Below are 18,556 nucleotides of genomic sequence, written 5' to 3' on the forward strand. Positions count from 1 at the left end.
TTGTAGGTGGCACCTTCTGTTTTGCCCTCACATAGGCTTTCCTCTATATGCACATGGAGAGAAGTAGATCTCTGATGTCTTTTTCTCTTTTTATAAGGACACCAGTCCTATTGCATTAGGACCCCACCTCATGACCTCATTTAATCTTTATTAGGTCCCCAAAGGCCCTATATCCAAATACATTGGGGTTTGGGCTTCAATGTATAGATTTTAGAGGAACACAATTCAGTCCATAACACTAGTCACACTGGATTAGGGCCCACAGTAGTGACTTCATTTTAACCTGACTACTTCTATAAATACCCTATCTCACTAGGTCATTTTCTGAGGTTTGTGGTTAGGACTTCAATATGCAAATTTTGAAGGGATAGAATTCTGTCCACAACAAGGTCTATGGAGGGTCCTGGGATTGTTACTCTGACCTTGAGACCTTAAACATAACCTGCTGTGCTATGATCTATGTCACAGCGGAATGTCCTATAGCAAGGGGCTCACTGGTTGGGAGCATTTTCAGATTTCACCAATTAACACTGCTCCTCCTGCTATCACTCCTAGGTTCACTTATCTCCAGCTGTATATGCATCTGCTTTTGCTCTGCTTAGGCCACCAATATAAGGATCCAGTAGCCTGACCAGACTTCCAGTTTCTGATTTGCTAAACTTGGCTGTCTCCTGAAGCAAAAGGATCCTGCATGCTCCTTTTTATTTTGTCATCACTCATTAGGATAGATTAGATTGTGCTGTAGTTAAATTGCAAAATATCAGTCACTTTATAGACAGCAAATTTATTTCTCACTAATCTGTATGTCCAGCACTATTGGGTATAGAGTTGTGCTCCACATATTCGTTTAGGGATCCAGGATAATTTCAATTCTACCATACTATAACTATTATCACTATTTTAGAATTCTCTGCCAGGAGGGTGGGGGGAAGTTGAGAAATACACACCACCTCTTTATTGCTCATATGCCATTTCTGTTATACTCTATTGGCTAGAACTAGTCTTCTCTTCCTGACTCTTTCATGTGAACAGGAAAGAAAGAGATTGGAAATTCTGAGAACTAATAATATCTATAACTTACATCTCTGTAAACCATGATCCTTTCCCAACCAGGAGAGCCCCCATATTCCCTTCTCCCTCTCCCCAATACAGAATGCATACTTAACAAGCCCAATGAACAGGCAAAGACCTACTCATTATTTTTGAGTCAATCATTTCAATATATTTCTAATTTGCCTTCCAGTGATGAAAAGGATGACTCTCACTCTCATCTGTCCAGAAATGGGAAGTCCCCTACCTTCCTAGAGACATGTCCTATAGCAAGGGGTTCAATGGTTGAGAGGACCACCAGGGAAAATGTCTCCAGCCTGCTACTTCCCCCCATCCTAAGGACAGCCTTAGCTAGGGAGCACTAACATGCACCAACTATTTACCCTCCTCCAAGGGACCCAGACCCACTTGGCCAAGGGACCCATAGATAAATAATTCAAGCCAGGACACGCTGCTATGCTGCTGCCGTTGCTGGGGGATTTAGTGCACACATCACTCACGCTCCTCTTGCTGCCACAAGAAAAATTACAAATTGATCCACCAGACGCAACTCCCTGCTCATACTTCTCCTGGGCTGCCATTGCTTCTTCTCTCAATAAGTAATGGCTAAGCTGGTGACAGTAGGATTTAGGTCTGGTATGGGGAGGACGGGGGATGATAGGGCAGTAAGCAGAGAGTATGAGAAGAGCAGACAGGGAGAAGAGGTGAGGCTAAAGAATTAGCTGACCACAGTACAACATGCTGGGCTACCCAACCATGAGCTCCCATGGAGGAATAAGGCAAGCATTTTGCTGCTCAGTGGGCAGGGTCTTTGTCTTCTACCTCCTTTAGAGTAAGAACTTAAACTATTATTAGCCACCATTTCTCCAGCCTTTATTTTGTGTTAAGAACTGTTCTGGATGCTAAATGCAACAACTCTTTTGAACTAATTAGAATTGGGCTTGGCTTGGAGTGACAGCAAACCCCAAATAACAGTGGTTTAAGCAAGATAACTCCAGAGGTTAAGCCATCAGAACCCAGGTGCCTTCTCTCTTTTTGCTCTGCCTACCTGCCCTCCATTTCTAAAGTTGTTTTATGTTACAAGGCGATGGTTCCAGCTCTAGTCACAATGATAGACTTGCTGCCATCAGGATGGAAGAAGAAAAGAGCATGAGCCCTCTCTGTAGGGCATTTCCTGGGAGGTGCACATACTTCTATTTGTATTCCATTGGCCTGAACTTATTCCCATGGCTTCATTGGCAAAAGGGAGCCTGGGAAATGTAGTTCTGATTCCCAGCAGCCATCTGGTCAATTAGCATTTGGGAGTTCTAATACTGTAAGAGATACAGAGAGAAAAGTGACTGAGAGACAACGAGCCTCATCAATCATATCATTCAATTCATGACAACTTTTTGAGGTAGTACCATTATTAAATGCCTTTAACAGATCAGGTAACTGACACACAAAATTTCTACATGAACCCCCCCCATCAAAATCATTCTTATCTTTTTAAGTTACTTAATAAACATTAGTAACATTCTACTTTGTATTAATATTAAATGTTTAACCATCAGCCACAAGAGACTCTGAGCTCCATGATGGAAAGGCTATACATTTAATTCACCTCTCCCTGGTGCTTAATATCATGCTTGACATGAAGAGAATGTTTAGCAAATGAACATTTGTCACATTAGATCAAATGCAGTCTTTTTCTTTGCTCTATCATCACGGCCCTCATTATCAAGAACTTATTAATTAGCTGTTCCATGCACTTAACTCATAACTAAAGATAAATAGACACCAGTATCCACTGTCCAGGAACTTCTCCATTTAAGAGAATTTAAAATGGAAAGTATACTATTCACCTCATTCCCCACCCTGTCATCTGGAGAAATGAGACCCTGATCTCCTAGTGGAAGAAAGAGCCTCTGCAGGCTTTCTAGCCAGGAAGAATGAATTTTTGCCCCGCCCCCCAGGGAGAGGAGGCGGGGGGGGGGGGGGGGGGGGGTGTTGCACCCAAGAACATGAAACTGCAGCTCAGCACGCCTTTAAGACCCGCTACCCCCGGGAGCTGACGAAGCTAAGCAGTTCAGGCAGAGTTCATCTTAAGTGACTCCCTCATCACCCCACTCTCAGCCCATTCTTTGCGGCATTTGCAATTTCTCTGCTCCGGGGGTCAAGTCTCCAGTGTGCCCTCCCTGAGTAATTGTGAAATTATTATGGTTGGTGATTTTAATTTAAATTGGATGGAGAAATGTCATACTGCGGTCGACTCATTTGCTATGGATTTTCACTTAACCAAATTGATTAGTCAACCAACTAGACTTAACTTGAGAGTTGTAATCATTCATTATTAGATCTCATTTTTCCCAACGCACCCAGATGATGTCAAGAAATTAAAACTGCAGCAAAAACTTCAGCAGTGTCTTCTCATCAAGGCAGTGGGGCCTGCCTGAGAGGCCTCAGAGACGGGAAAGGCTGTGGAAATCTGTGGGAAGTCATAAGGGCCAAGGGCCTGGGCGAAATGTTGACATGGAAGAATGGGCAAGAGAAATGAGGTGGGAGTTCATCAGGAGGGAGCCAGGAGGAATGAATTTTTGCCTCCCCAGGGAGAGGAGCAGGGTTGCACCCAAGAACATGAAACCCAGGAACTGGTCTGCCCGCCTCCCTTCTCCATGTGACAAACTTCCACTCGCCCTCTCACATAAACCTTTGAAACCTTCCACAACAACCTCAGAGTAATTTCCCAACTTTCCACTCCTATAGTTCACCTCTGTTACAGAAATTTGAATGTTTTCATCTAATTGTTCTTTAAATATCTTTTCTATTTTAACCATAAGCTTCTTAAGGCCAGATTCAGGTTCAATACTGCAGTGTAGCTTCTATCACTGTGCTCAACACATAATAGGCTGTCAATACGTCCTTGGCAATGGATTGAATAGTGAATTGGCTAAAAGACAATACTGGGTTTTAGGCATTGGGATGATCTCCATGGCAAAGCAAGATTCATCACTCTGGAGTCTTGAAACTGCCCAAGATTGCCCCAAATGACTTAGCTGCTACAGGTAGGAATCCAGCCTAGAGGTTTAGCATGGACCTTAGGCTGAGTGTGACTTACCTGTATGATACTGCCATCCTGTAAAACTAAACTGATCATCGATGGCTTCAATAACACTAAAGGAGGATATAACCAGAAAAATATTGTCAGCCTCTCTGATTCTTCCCTGAACAGACTAACCCAGAACATTAGCTTAGAAGGACACTACTGACTGAAACCTGGACAAAAGAGTTCCCACGAGGGCAAGTGCAGCTTCGTGGGCATGCAATCTGGGTAATCTGTCACAAGAGTCCAGCTGTTGCTGCCATCTTGAAATTACTAATACTTATTGAACAAAAGGATCTGCTTATTAATTTTGAACAAATTATGTAGCTGATCTTGCATATGGTGGAGGGACTTGAGACCATGTCATAAGAGTAATGGATAAAGACCTAAGGTGTTTCCTGGAGAAGGGAAGCCTCAGTGTGGTAACATCCAATCTTCCAATGCAGAAAGTCAGTCATGTGGGAGAAGAATAAGGCTGCCTCTGAGCTGTCCCAGGGGACAGAGCCAGAACCACTGGGTGTGAAGTCTTGTTCAGGCTTGGTGTTAATGTTGGCAGGAGAGGAGGGAGAAGTACTCATCACTGACTAAAATTATTGGGAAAAGGCACCAGGATGGTGTTGTGCAGTCTATGGCCAGAGAAATTCAAACCCTGACTGTATTTGGCATAGAATGTTGTAGAGGTAAAGCATCAGACAGGGGTTGGACTGAAAGATTCACAAAACCCATTCCAGTGCTTTGACTTCATGCATCTGTCTAAGTCCATTTGTGCAACTATAACAGAATCCTGCAGGCTCAACAGAATTTCATTGGCTCCCAGTTTTGAAGGCTGGGGAGACAATATCAAAGTGTCAGCATCTGGTGACGGCCTTCTTGTCACTTCATACCATGTCAGAAGGTATGTCAATGGTGGGAGGGCAAAAAGAGAAAGCAAGAGGAAGCAAACCCACTCCTACTATGACAGTATGATTCAATCATCAGGGAGGAACCCTAGGACCCAAATACGCCTAAAGGTCCTGACTCCTAATAGCATCACAATGGGAGTTAAATGCCAACATGAATTTTGGAGAGGACAAATGTTAAACCACAGCAGTTTCTGCAGCTAAGCAAACCCCCTCTTGTTCTTCTTCTTAATTGACATATAATAATCATATATATTGTTATGGGGTACAGTGTATATTTATTCCATACATGTATACAATATGTAATGAGCAAATCAGGGTAATTAGCATTTCCATTTCCTTAAATGTTTATCATTTCTTTGCATTAGGAAACTTGGAATTCTTTTAGTTCTCTATAAAATGTATAATAAATTGATATGAACTACAGTCACCCTACTGTCCAGTAGAACATTAGATCTTCTTCTTCCAAGGTAACTATATTTTGGTAGCTGTTATCTGACCATCTTTTATCTCCCCTCCTGCTTACCCTCTGAAATTCCCTGTGACTCTCATTCTACTCTCTACTTCTGTGAAATAACTTTTCAAACTTATGAGTGAGAACAGGCAGAGTTTTTCTTTCTGTGTCTAACTTCTTTCACTTAACATGATGTCCTCATTTCCATCCACATTGCCCCAAATGGCGGGGTTTTATTCTTTTTTATGGTTAAACAATATTCCATTATGTACTTTTTCTTTCTTTGGTACTGGGGATTGATTGAACCCAGGGCATTCTACCACTGAACTATATCTCCATCCTTTTTAAAAAAACGTTTTATTTTGAGATAGGCTGGCCTCAAACATGCATTCCTCCTGCTTCAGTTACCCAAGTTGCTGAGATTACAGGATACTCCACCTTGCCCAGCTAACATTTTCTTGATCCATTTATCCATTGATGGGCACCTTGGCTGATCCCAAATCTGGGCTATTATGAATAGTAGGCCACCCTCTTTCTAAAACAGAAAAGAGCCAAGTGAAAGGGAGAGGAGTGGAGGTGGGGAGAATCGACGGTCTGGGATAAGTAGATATGGACCTCTAATGCTTGATTTATGACAGGTGCATACAGAGGTGGAAGGTGATGGCCTCATAGTTGAAGCTCCCCCTAAGAGCATTCTTGACTGGTTCTTTCCTGATGTCCATGGGGGAGATTTAGCCCACATGGACAGGGTTACAGGTCAGTGCTTTTCTACCATGCTCCAGCCAACAAACATACTCCAAATGAACTGAATCATCCACCCAAGGCATATGTAGGAGGGAAAGGAGCTAGTGAGGAGTGGCTAAAGATAAGTTACACCACGATGGGCCCCCAGAGTTGCCCTAGGTGGCTGTGATCCAGAAAGATCCAAGGAGTCTCAACACATGAAAAATAAGTTCCGGGCCAATCGCTTCCTTCCTGGCTCCTGGAATCATTTTTCCAGCCCTGCTGTCTGCATACCCCATGGGAGCTATTCATTAACGAGGGTGAGAAATGCCTAAATTACACCTCTGGTTCATGTCCAACTCATTCAGATGGTAAGAAAGTGAGATAACTCACTCCCGCATCATTTCGATTATTATCATCGAGTCATTTCCCCTTCAGCACAGAGAAGCCATTGACTGAAGGACCCAAACTGCACCCCTCCCCCCTCATTTCTGCATCCCACACCTGACCTCTGGGTCCCTCCTTTTCATTCCTACATTTTTTTTTAAATGAACAGAACCTGTGTTTCTCCTTCCTACCTGGACACCTGATCTTATCTGTCTCTGCCTTGTTACAAGATCAACAATATTAAGCGCCTTTCTTTCCATGATCTTTTCCCAGAGGAGGGCTCCCACTCACTGGGGAGATTGACAGTAAAATTGGCACCCGCCTCTTTGCCCCCCCCCCCAACCCCCACCACCACTCCAACTTCAGATGGACTCTGAAAACATCATTTAGGGGAAAGGAGAAGGGGGGAGAGAGGAAGGGGTGCTGAACAAAGGTTTTATTCAAACTCTTGCATGCTAACATCTCCAAAAAGCTTTTAACAGAGACCATCATTTCCCTCCAAGAATCAATGCATTTTAATTCATACGAAGATATTTGTCTGCTGTTCCCTTCCTTCGAGGCGCAGAAGCGCGTTTAACAAAACAAGTCAGCCTCACGTAGAGACAAACGTGCTGGCTTCTCCCTGAAATTACTGGAAGTTCATTTTCAAAAGCCGTCCTGTTTTCTGGGAATCAATGCATATCAACTAAAATCAATAGCTTCTCCGTGCGGATGGGCTGAGACACCAAACTGATCTAGCGTTCCAGTGCATTTGTATCCAAATCTAGACATTCTCAACAAGTCAATGAATTTAAACGTCTGCCAGTGTCTTTTCACTTAAAACTAATCTGTTTGCTGATCGGACTGTACATTTCCAGGGTGCGTAGTAATATACTCTGTGTGTTTACCAGATCCAATGTACATTAACTCAAATCAAAATATTTCCACTTAAATCGAGTTTGTCCCAACTTCAGCAAGCCTCATGGGAATTAACTCTAGGCCTGATCTCTAAGAGGACAAGGCTCCATCCCTTCCTCTGGCTTCAGGGGGTGATCTTACTGATGTAACTAATAGGTTCTGGAACAAAGTGCTTCCTGCTTCTCTACACCATAAAACTCTAGGATTACAACGAACACTGAGGTGTTCATTGGGTCTCCCCCTCTGCCTTCCAAACTCCCCTCTTCTGCTTCTAGAAATCACCTAGGAGAGTCTCTGGGTGGTCATTCCTATATGACATGATGTCCAAGCAAGGACTGTCCCAGCCTGCCACTTGTTGATCACCTGCTAGATTTAAGGCTCCTGGAGATCAAGGGAGTGAAAAGCTGTCCTGATGTCCTGATGTTCTGGTGTATTTTCTCTGTGGTGGAGTGCCCCGTCCATGTTTGCATGGTTAGCCAACAGATGTTTCTGAAGCACCTACTTGTCCAGATTCTATGCCAAGCATAGGGAGTCCATGATGACAAAGTCCAGACAAAGCCCATTCCTTGCCATCCCCTCCAAGAGAATCAGCACACACACACACACACACACAAAAAAAAAGACAGTTATTAACTACATGTGTGTGCTAAAGACCATGGGGCTGAGGCAGGGACAAGGTGCTGGAGGAGCAAATAATAGGATCTAAACTAGAAATGGGCAGGTGACAGGGCAGGGGCCATATTTAGAACACACCAGAGCTGAGCCAATACTGCCACCTTCACTTACAATAGTTTATTCACCTTCACAAGTCAGAAGGAGTTTAGTAACTCCTTATACTCCATTTTGCAGCTGAACAAACTGAAACTCACAGGTTGTTTGACAGCTCTGTAAGATAACTGGCAAGTGACACTCATCCTATGGGGACACATTAGCAAGTGGCAGATCCTAGGACTCTCAGACCAAAGGACTCACACTGTCCCCACTATGCCACCCACCTCTAGCAAGTGAAGTGAGTTAACCCAAGTTTTCATGTGTCCCCACCAGCAAGCCAGACCACAGAGGCAGTGGGTGTGTCTGGTTTTAGAAGAGGAAGGGAGCTGAGGGCTCAGGCGGGTATCAGCCAAGAGTTCCTGGGAAACGCAACTCAGGAACCAAGTCAGAGAAGTACTAAGGAAGGGAACAGTCCCAGGCAAGAGACACATATGGAGCAAATCCACAAAGATAAGAATAAATACTGACCTAGAGGGGAGGAGTGAGGAGACCAGCTGAGGCTCCGCAAGTGGCTTCGGGTAGGGGAGTCACAGGAGATGAACCTGGAGAGGGAATGTGACCCAGGTTCTGGAACATCTTGACCCTCTCACTACAGTTGTGCCTTTGATTGGCTCCCAGGACCCACAGCTGCTGCTGGTCTTCCAGAAGCCAAGAGGGGCCAAGAAGGCATGGCAGGTCCCTAGGCCAACCTAATCCAGACCTCCCTCCGTTCAGCAGGGTCCCTCTTCCTCAGCTACCCAATATACTAGCAGCTGGGGGGATGCTGCAGAGGGAGGCTGCTCTCAGCCGCAGCCTCAAGGCATCACCATGGAGACACTACACAGGCGCCAGCCACACAAAAGGAGCTGAGAGGCTCCTAGCTCACCTGGGACCTCAGCTAAGGAGGAGGTGGCAACAGTGTTTCATTTTCTCTCCTTGCTCTCTCTAAAAAAAGAAGAGGGAATTTTCCCAAACAAACCCCACCCTGCCCCTCCAAGGAGGTGGGAAGCCCTTCCAAGGTGGTTGACCTCTTTCTGAGAGAAGAGAGAGGCCCAGGTTTGGGTCCTACAACAGGACATTCATGGAAGAGAAAAAGGGTGGAGAAAAGGGCCAAAGGGAAGTCCCTGGTTGTCCCACTGTCTCCCATCTCATGCAGGGCCAGCTCAGGGTCATGTAAATATAACATGAGTGTACGTTGAAAACTTCACACTTACTCACTTTGGACCTTTATAATTGACTATGAGGCTGGGTCTTTTATAAGAGGATAAACAACACCCCCTGGGATCTCCAATGTCTTCAGCCCCATCCCCACTCAATGGTCCCATTCCATCGCAGCTGGCCCCCTCCCAGCAGCTCAGGAACCTGCCTGCATGAGGAAGAACCAGGTGGGAAGGGACAGAGGAGGAAAGGGCCAAGGTGCCAGGAAACCCAGGAACAGGCAAGGCCACCGGATGTGGAAAGAAAGGCTGTTGCCTGTGAGCAGAAGGGAGGTGCTGGCTTGCTCCTGGCAAGCAATCTTCACACACGCATTGTCGTTCTCCTCTGCAAAGGGGTGAGAAGAGGGGCGGGGGAGAGGTGGCGCCGAGAGAGGGAGCAAGCAGAGAGGTGAGAAATCCAGCATCTTCAGACCTGCCCACACTGCTGGCTCCTCCGCTGCGTACAATACTTCATCTCACAGTCATTAGAGACAGCCCGCAGGATGGATGGGAGCCGGACACCCCGAAGGGTGGGAAATGAAGAGAAGAGATGCAGACGGAGATAGACGTGCGCCTGAACATTCAATATCTTGAAAGAGACAGGCACCAGCCTGGTGCTGTCCCAGCACCCAAGACCCGGATTCCTGGGGGTGGCCAGTGGACAAGCTCCAGTGTCACTCCAAAAGCCCAGGGGCACCAGTGGCCAACGCCCCCATGTCTGCTCTGAAGTCTTGTTACTCTTTCTCTTTTCTCCCATAACAGAAAGGGACTCAACTTCCCCTACAGTTCGATGCAGACCCTTCTAGTTCATGATCAAAGAGCTGTAAAGTGGGAGGGGGAGTCACTCATCCTCTTGGTAGGTGGAGTGCTTGCTACCAGCAGCGTAAATTAGCTCCAGCCTGCTCTGCCTTGCAAATGCTCCCATTGCACTCCAATAAAAGCCAAAGTATTTCCATTGAGGCCTCATAAAACACCCCTCCAACCCATTACCTTTCTGAACTCACTGGGTATATTAACCTCGCACCTGCTCTCACCCATGCTCAGGGCCAGCTCCATACTCATCAAACACATCAGACACTTTTGGGGCTCAGGACCTTTGCACCTGCTTCACTCTGCCTGGAACACACAACCTGCATTCCCTCAGGCCTGTTTCAGCCCTTGTTGGTCACCATATCTAAAACTGCAGCCAATCCCCAAATTCCTAAACCTCTTCCCACGTTTGTTTTTCTTAGCTTTTACCACCATCTTGATTGGTTTATTGACCTCGTTGTTTGTCTCCATCCCTCATTGAAGTTCACACTCCCTTTAAGTGGAGTTTTTTGACTCTTTTGTTCACTGTTGTATCCTTGGCACCTAGAAGCATCTTAGCAGATGATAGGGCTCAATAACTATTCATCAAGTGAAAGAAACATCCTTACCACTGCCCCCTTGACTTCCACTCAAACCTGTATAAGCAGCATCCCCTCTAAATGCCTCTGAAGGTACCAACCTTCCTGGAGAATTACTTGTCCTTTGGATCCAGTTGAGGCTGAACAGGTGCAAGATGGCAGGGACCAACAGAATGAGGATCCAGAGAGGCCAGTGTGTGGATGGGAGAGATAATCTGGGTGGCAATCCCCAAGGGCATCACCACCATGTGCAAACAGCAAATTGGACTTGCTCACTAGTGTCTCCTGCAGTGAGGACATACATGCTTGCACACATGTACACACACACAACTCAGTTTCCTCCCCTGGTCATTGAGACCTGAGGGGAAAAGCCACAGAGTCAGCAGACTTGGGTTCTAGTCCCTGAGCCATCACCCTCAGGCCCTGTACCCTTCACCATCAGCAGTGACATCTCTCAGTAAGGGTCCAGGGTGGTGGCAGGTGTGAGCACTTTGTACCAATCATCTGCTGAAAAGCACCCTTAATGCCTGCACAACTTGCTGTTTGCTGCCTAAAGCTGGTGTGTGTGTGTGTGTGTGTGTGTGTGCATGTGTGTGGTGGGGGGGGCATGCAGTAATGAAGCAGCAAGTGCTCTTTGTGGTGGGCAGAGTGATCACCACCCAGAATGCAAACCACAAGGCAAAGCATCAAATGGGTCCAGCTTGGTTGATTTCCCGCTGGAGTAGATGCCTTTTGCAAATCTGGATTAATAATGAGTGCCAGGCGTGGGTGCAGTCCCCATCTACCTACCCCTGGTCTGAGCTGGTGAGCCCAAGGACAAGGGCCCTCTCCTGTTTCCAGCTGACTGGCAGATGCCCATGATGCTGGGAAGGTGGCCTGGGCCTGGAAGGCGCTGGCCAGAGCCTTCCTGGCTGCAGCGGCACCCTTTGCCAGCTGGGCTAACTGGGCATTATTTATAATTGAGCTTATCGTGTGCAACTCTCACTGTCACTGTCGGTTAGAACCATTTGATGTCGTTGAGCCTTTGGAAAAAGGAGAAGAGTGGGAGGGAAGAGGCAAAGGCAAGAGAAACAAAAGGAGTTTCGTAGCAGGACTTCAAAAAAGCCAAGTGTTTGAAAAGATTTTTGCAAAGGTTCTGACCTACTTTGCATGCGGATAAGCCATCTTCTTCGCTTTAAAAGAAAAAAAAAAAATCCTGTACAAAGTGGCCACAGCTCTATTCAGGAGAGCCAGGGCTGTGCTGCAGAAAGGGGTTGTAGTGCTGTAATCAGAGGCCATTTAGGAGCCATGATTTGGGTAATTATATAAGATTTCAGCTTTTCTTCTTCCAGGGCCATGCGTAGCCCTGGAAGATGGGGTTGCCAGAGCGAGACAGCCAGGGCTGAGACAGTCAGTGCCCGGCAAGCTGAGCTGCAGGAAGCCAACCTCTGTGCTCTGAGTGAGTCACACCCCGACCAGGTGCAGACCTGGCTCTGACACCTCCAGGCTACACAGCCTTGGGTCCTCCCCTATACTCCAAGGGGCTAACTTTTTCCATTATATGCCTAAATGCATCCATGTGCGCAAGTAGACGTTCTCAGTCCAGTGCCTGGCACATATTAGGTGCTCAATAATGGTGACTGTCCTCTCTGTTTTCTAGAATGAGTTGAGAGGAGGTATCCCTTCCTGCTCCTGGACCAACCAAGGGGCCAGCTCCACAGCTGAAGACACCCATCCTGAAGAGGGCCCCATGGAGTCTGACATCAGAGCAACAGGAAGTGTGGGTGAGGCACAAGGACATTCTGCAGAAAGCAGGTGGCAGTGGGGACCATCCTCCTCCACCCCACCACTCCTGTTTGTGGCTTTATAACCCCAATGGTCTAAAGAGTTCAACACCCTGAACTAGGACTGCTAACCATATTTAAGGAAAATGAGAGGAATTGAGATAGAGATTAGAAGGAACTGAGGAGGAGGATTACTGAAAGGCTGGGTTCATTATTTAATTGTCATTTAAATAATGCATGGCATTATTAATCCTCATAACAATCCAATGAGGTTGGCACTGTTAGGAAATATTACCATTCCCATTTTGCAGATGAGGCAACTGAAGTTTTGAGAGAGTACATTGTTTCTAGTCCCACAGCTAGTCCATGGGGCCTGTGTCTGAATGAGGAGTCTGGGCTCTCAGCGGCTTTATATTATCTCCAAAGCCTCTGCTTGCTTGCACTCAATGAATATGTGATGAGCACTCATTGTGGGTGCTGGCTCCATCTCAGGCACTGAAGATGCAAAGACCAACACCAACCACCACAAGAGTTGGCCCTGGTAGCACCCCCAGGATCAGCATTAGGTGGGGTGTCAGCACCACACCCCGGCCTACTCCCTGCAAGGTGTGAGCCTGCTTCAGAATGTACTCAGAGGATGCAAATCAGCCCTTCTAATCTCAGTCAAATTCAAGCGTCGGAGGGTAGGTCAATCTCTTTTGAAAATCTAATCATTTCATGAATTCCAAACAAAGATGAAATTAATTGTGGATTATCCTTTGGCTTTAGGTTACCGTGGCCTCTGAATGCAGTTATCGAAAGCTCCTTTGCAAAGGGGCTACAGCTGTCTTCCTGGGCCCTGGTCAGCAGAGCTCTTGAGCATTAACCTTCCTGAAACCTGTGCAGGCCCCTTGATGGGGCTCCCGTGACTGCCCTGGGGTACAGATGGGACCCCTGCCCTCATCCCTTTGCTTCTCATCTAGGGGGCATCTGATCCAATGAGAGCACAGAAGTGCCAGAGCTTGGCTAATCTCTAACCTTCCAAATTCTGGCAGACTCAGTCCCCAAATAAAAAATGCCCCAACATGGAAGCTCAGGGTACATGAGCAAGGATGTCCCAAGCTAAGAAATGCACATGATTCTTGATCCAGAGTTTTTTCAAGGAATTATCATATAAAATTCTTACACGCTCTGCACTGACATGCATAAGAATGCATGGCTCAGCACTGCTTATAACAATAAAAAAGCTCACAATTACCTATGATGATGGAATCATGAAACAACACCATGGTACAGCTATATTTCAGAATACTAGACGGCTGTGAAAAAGAATGAAGAGAAATAACAGACACCAACAAGAAGTTTTCAAGATAAATTCAGTAAAAAAAAAAAGTAAGCTGCAAAACAATATGCTTGGTATAGTATTATATTCAAAATAAACAAAATCTGTGTATGGGGGAGTGTATATAATTTCAACTAGGATATATATATCCTCCTTGTAACACACGGCTTGCAGAAGAATAAATCCCCAGCTTTTGACAGCTTCCCCCTTGGCCTGGTTCTCTCTCTGAACCAGGTGGAAAGAGTTGAAAGATTCTAAAAGAAGAAGACTAGTTGGGCCCTTGACCACAAATGACCACAATCTTAGTCCTTAGTTCCCTGGCCTCCCCAACTGCACCTGAGGGCATGGGGGTAGAAGGATGGGAGGGGTGTCAGTTCCTAGAAACCAGCCCCATTCTAGCCTCTTTCCCTGTCATTGCCTGAATGCTCCCACCTACCATGGAGGGCATCCCCTGGTCTCCTAGTCCCTGCCCCACCCAACTCTACCCACCTGTGAGAGGATCAAGGCCAAGTCCATGATGTTAGCCAGTGGCAGTCATAGCAGCTTACCCTTGGAAGATCCAGTGGGGACAGAATGTAGACAAAACGCAGCTCCTAGGATGTGCCTCTCGGGGACAGATTGCACAGTTGCAGCCCTTGACCCCCGTGACCTTGTTGCAGTGAGAAGCCCTAGCTCCTGGCTCAGATGCCTGGCAGGGCCTCAAGGAAAATGCAGGTCTCCAGGCTAGCCCTTCCTGATCTGTTCTGTGGCCCAAAGAAATAGTTTGCTTTAACTCATCATGAAAAAAAAATTCATACCATCTTCAACAATTCCAAAAAACCCTCCTATTGTCTTCATCGTATCTCACAGTAAGTTACATTGGGTAGATATGAGGATCCCATTTATAGGTGAGTGTTAGGGTCTGTAAACAAGTCAGGATGGCGCCTGGCATTTTGCCAGAGGGAGTGGTTTGTGAGGTGGCGCCAGGGAGCCATTAAGTGTGGAGATTCCTTATTGGTTGACTGCTGTATCTAGTTTATGTAAATTAAGATAAGCTGTGTGTAATGTATGTATACCTCTCCTGTCCTACAATGAATGGCTCCCACTCCTGCAGTATCAATGTACACAAGTTGCTCATCACCCCCCGGTTATTTTGCTGCAGCCGGACTGCGGCAGGTGAGAAACAGTGGTCTGTGGCCACACAGAGTCAAGGACAGAAATAAAATCCACAAAAACTGACTCTTGTTCCTGACTCCTTTTCCCACAATCCAGGCCTGGCCTCAGCAGTGCCGTCCTTCCCTGACTCAGGCAGCAAGACTGCACTGCCAAGATTATCCCTGCAACTGTCTAATGGCACCAAAGGGATTGGACCACAAGACAGTCTTTTTTTTTTTTTTTTAAAGAGAGAGTGAGAGGGGGGAGAGAGAGGGAGAGAGAGAGAGAGAGAGAGAGAGAGAGAGAGAGAGAGAGAGAGAATTTTTAATATTTATTTATTTTTTTAGTTCTCGGCGGACACAACATCTCTGTTGGTATGTGGTGCTGAGGATCGAACCGGGCCGCACGCATGCCAGGTGAGCGCGCTACCGTTTGAGCCACATCCCCAGCCCCAGAAGACAGTCTTTAGAAAAGGAAGTTAATGCTTTTCCAAAGGCTTAGAATAATAGAATATTCAAGATTCCCTGATCCTGTTCTTTTACATTGAGAGATGTGGGATATGGAGAGGTTAAGCAACTTGTCCAAGGTCACAACGCAAACAGAACTAGAGTTTGCCCTTGGGTTGGACCCAAGTACCGGATTGTGGGCTCACAGGAGCTCAGCTCTTGCCCTCCCTCCTGGCAGAGCTTGGGCAGGGCCAGGGTGGATGGCATTTTCTCACCAGTCATCTTGGAGCATATGGCGGGACGGGGGGAGAGGCAACTTTGCACTCCTCTCGCTCATTCGCACATGCCTCCTGCAGCAGCAGAGATGTGTGAAGGATTTTCAGTGAGAAGATTGTAAGTGCCTGACAGTGCTCTGTGATGAACCCCACCCCCTCCAGGCAGGCCTGCTCAGACGATGCCAGGGAGCAGGGCAGAGGAGGAAGACATTCCACTCCTGCCCCAGCTGGAAACCCATAAGCAGGGATGGAATTTGGGGTCCCCACTGCAGCCTCTACTTCTCCAGTCCCTGCTCTATGCTAACCTGAACTCAAGCTCTGAGACATGCTGGGAAGAGCCCTGAATGGGAATCCAAGAGGCACAAGTGTCAGCCTCAGCTCCGAACCTATTCCTGGGAAGCCTTGGCCAAGTCACCTAAATGCTCAGGTGTCTGTAGTCCCATCTAGGAGGAAGGCGATTGGACCAGGTCAGCTCCACTACACCATGCTGTGCCATTGTGGGAAGAAGAGAATGAGAGAAGTGAAAATGTAGCCCTCTGAAAGACATCAGCTGAACGGCAGGCAGCACATAGCCTTCCTAAATCACCCACTGCATTCTGGAAGCCCAGCTCGGGGCTCCCACAGCCTTCCCTTTGATCCTCACAACAATCTTTGAGATACTGTAATTATCTTCATTTTCTAAATGATGCAACTGAGGCTCAGAGACATTAAGTAATTGTTTGAGGTCATACAGCTTATAATCAGGGAAGTTACAACTCTCTGGCTTCTCTCCCTCACACTCCCATTGCACCCACCACACACACACACACACACACACACACACACTGCCTGGAGCCTGAACCTTCCAGCTGGTGTCTGCACAGATGCAGTAGAGACTCCCTCCTTCCCTGGTCAGCCTCCAGGACTAGCCCTCCTCCCTGGTCAGCCTCTAGGACTAGCCCTCCTCTGATATCAGTGTAGCCCTAACTTTCTGTCGCATTCTCAACCCCATAGGCTCTTGCCAGAGCACAAGTTCCAATTCTTGCTGCAGAGGAAATGGCTCCATTCCCCATGATCTCATTATTCCCTTCCTACCTTTTGCCCCAAATCTTTCTCTGGCCTCCTCCAGACTCCTGCTCATTCTGCCTCCAGCTGGTGGCCTCCCTGGATCCCCCACCTTCTCACCCACTCTATGCTCTCTCTTACCTCTTCCTGCTCCTCTGATTTTAATTTCCTTCCCACTGTCCGACCTGGGCTTCTTGGGCTCCTGGCTCCTGGGCATGCTGATACCTCCAGTCTCTCTTGGTGTTGTGGAAGTGCCATATCTTCCCAAATATGAAGTTTGGCCTTGGGGATCCAGTGAGGGGCTGACTGGTGGGCACTGGGGCTCCCACAACTAGCACCTGGTAAAATAATAGATGGGAACAGGCATCCATGCGGGCTCAGCAATGGTGACTTAAAAAGTAGGATGGGGACAGGGACAGGGTCCCCTGGGGAATGGAGAAAAGAGGAATTATTAGGGGAAGCAGAAGATGACTGAGGCTATGAGGGAGATTGGGGATGGCTCCAGGAGGGTGGGTGTGTGTGTGTGGGTGTGTGTGTGTGTGTGTGTGTCTCAGAGAGAGAGAGAGAGGGAAGGGAGAGAGTAAAAACTCTCATTTCAAACACTAGCTTTTGAAGTGACAGAGGGATTTTCAAGTGAAAATCTGGGAGGTTAGAAAATGGTTGTGAGCACCAAGGAAGTGTGGGCCAGGGGCCAGGGGCCTCGTTATGCCTTGAACACTGAGCTATCTGATGCACAGACCAAGTCTGCACGTCCCAGCTGAACCCACCCCACCAGGAGCCTGGTTCCACAGGCCTCCATGCAAGCGAAGTTGCTGAATGAAGGCAAATGTTCCTGCCGAGAGTGGCCCCTATGCAGACCCCCAGGGTGGCCAGGGTCACCATGTAATCACTAATGATGAGGCAGAGATGTGGGACAGAACCCATAGGCAGTGGCACTGAGGGTGGTCATCAGGGTCAGCCAGAGCCATGGGAACTGAGGACGGGAGGAACACAGGGAAGGAAGTGTAGAGATGACAGGTGACCTTGGAAGAGGCTCAGCAGGCAGAGGACTCTCGGGGAATGAATGGGAAGTGGCAATGGGGACTTAGTGGGGAGAGAGAGGGAGAGGCGGGTAATCAAACGTTAGCTGGGAAAGGTAGTCAGAAAGGTCACGATTGGTTGGTGCTTTGTTCCACTCAACTGACACTTACTGGATGCCCATTATATGCTGGGCTCTGTGCCAGGCAGTGGCACCCAGGGAAGAATAAAATCACTGCACACGGCAGCAGGAGGGAAGCCAGCACTCATGATCCAGGGAGTGCTGCCCCTCTGGGAGACAAGAAAAGGCCCTGAAGATGCCGGGACAATTAGCATGGTGCCTGGGCAGGAGGTCCACGCAGGAGACAGAAGCCTCTCCATGCCACAACCCAGCTGCCTTCAGTCTTCATCAGAACCTCCAGACAACACGTCTGCTTCCCAAGGCCTTAGAGCATTCTAGAGCCCAGGCAGGACGAGAGAGTGTGGCCAACCCTCTCCCTGGCTCTTAATCCCTTTCTCCTTGTGGCAGAATTTCTCCCAGATCAGGGAACACCATCTATGTGATATCCCCTGTCCCTCACACACATGTGCATGCATGCACACGTGCACACATACAAGGGAGCACACAGCGGCAGCTTAAGAGCAGCAAGCAGAGACACTTCTACCCTGGAGAGTGCCTCTGAGCAGACGTGGCAGGTGGGGAGGAGGGAAAGCAGCCCCCTGCACCTCC

At 47.4% G+C, this 18,556-nt stretch overlaps 1 long non-coding RNA gene across 1 annotated transcript in view; it reads right to left on the minus strand.

Moving 5' to 3' along the window:
- Nucleotides 1–9,030, minus strand: part of LOC120889707 (uncharacterized) — a 49,829-nt gene extending 40,799 nt beyond the window's left edge. Inside the window, exon 1 of the long non-coding RNA XR_005733764.2 lies at nucleotides 8,732–9,030. This is a non-coding gene — a long non-coding RNA (uncharacterized LOC120889707). The remainder of the gene's footprint in view (nucleotides 1–8,731) is intronic.
- Nucleotides 9,031–18,556: the final 9,526 nt, after the last annotated feature.

This window comes from Ictidomys tridecemlineatus, chromosome 4 (assembly GCF_052094955.1).
Source record: "Ictidomys tridecemlineatus isolate mIctTri1 chromosome 4, mIctTri1.hap1, whole genome shotgun sequence".
NCBI lineage: Eukaryota > Metazoa > Chordata > Mammalia > Rodentia > Sciuridae > Ictidomys > Ictidomys tridecemlineatus.